The sequence below is a fragment of the Cupressus sempervirens genome, chromosome 3 (assembly GCF_028749045.1).
Source record: "Cupressus sempervirens isolate cs-2001-9-10 chromosome 3, ASM2874904v1, whole genome shotgun sequence".
Lineage (NCBI taxonomy): Eukaryota > Viridiplantae > Streptophyta > Pinopsida > Cupressales > Cupressaceae > Cupressus > Cupressus sempervirens.
Window position 1 is genome coordinate 855,424,605 of NC_143120.1, and position 1,461 is coordinate 855,426,065.

The window sequence follows — 1,461 nt, forward strand, 5'->3', positions numbered from 1 at the left end:
GTTGAAATCTTTGAGATCAGATAGAGGTGGTGAATTCATTTCTAATGAATTCTACATTGAAAGAGGAATCAAAAGACAATGATCAACCCCTGGTACACCTCAATAGAATGCTATAGTTGAAAGAAGGGATAGATCAATCATGGACTATACAAGAACCTTGATGATAGAAAATAATGTTGCCATCAAATACTAGAAGGAAGAAATCAGGTACAATAGTGCATACCTTGAACAAAGTATAGCTGGAAAAAACTCAAATCAAACTCCTTATAAACTATGGTATGCCTACAAACCTAATGTAAGTTACTTTTTGAAAGTATTTAGTAGTAAATGTTATATTTTGAAAGAGACTAGGAAAGGTAAATTTGATGCAAAAGGTGATGAAGGCATATTCGTAGGATACTCCAAAAGAAGTAAAGCATATAAATGTTTAAATTTGACTACTCATAAGATCATAGAAAGTGTACATGTGAGAATTGATGAGTTTGCAAAAAAGAGTGAAGAAGAGAGCAATAAAGAACCTGAAGCCTACATAAAGTTTATATACTTTGAACTTGATACGCTACCAAATCCAATTGGGAGTCAACAGACTTCGCCTCCAAAGTCCCCAAAATCTCCAGAAGCTACTGAGTTTCATCCTGTGTAGCTCGAGTCACATTCTGAAGGACTCGAGTTGTAGTTAAAGACTACCAAGTTGCAGCCAATGCAACCTAAGTTTGAATTTCAAGGACCTAAGTCATAGACAATGGGAGTCGAACATGATGTAGAAGATCATGGCGAGGCAAGTGGAAAAAGTTCTAAATCCAAAGTACCTATGTTAGAAAGATATGTAAGAAGGTACCATGCACTTGATCAAATCATTAGAGACAAGTCGGATGGTACTATGACAAGGAACAAATTGAAAGGCACGTGTTTGCTTATTGAATTTGAACCTAGATCAGTGAAAGATGATTTGGATAATGAAAGCTAGATTGAAGCAATGAATGAAGGAATAGAAGAAATAGAAAGGAATATGACATGGACTCTTATTCCTAGACCCAAGGAAAAAAATGTAATTGGCACAAAGTGGGTTTTTAGGAATAAGCTAAATGAAGATGGAGAAGTTTCAAGAAACAAAGCAAGGTTAGTGTGCAAAGGCTATTGTCAAGAAGAAGGTATTGATTATGGTGAAACATTTGCTCCTATTGCAAGACTAGAAGGTGTTAGGACTTACTTGCTTCTGCTACACATAAAGGATTTAAATTTTATCAGATATATATGAAATCTGCATTCTTGAAGAGGAAATCTACATAGAGAAACCTAAAGGTTTGTAGATCCTAGCAAAAGGGATATAGTTTATAAACTGCACACAACATTATATGGTCACAAGAAAGTTCCTAGAGCTTGGTATGAAAAACTTCATAATTATCTTATGAAGATTGGTTTTTAAAGGAAAAATGATAACAACAACCTATACATCAAAGA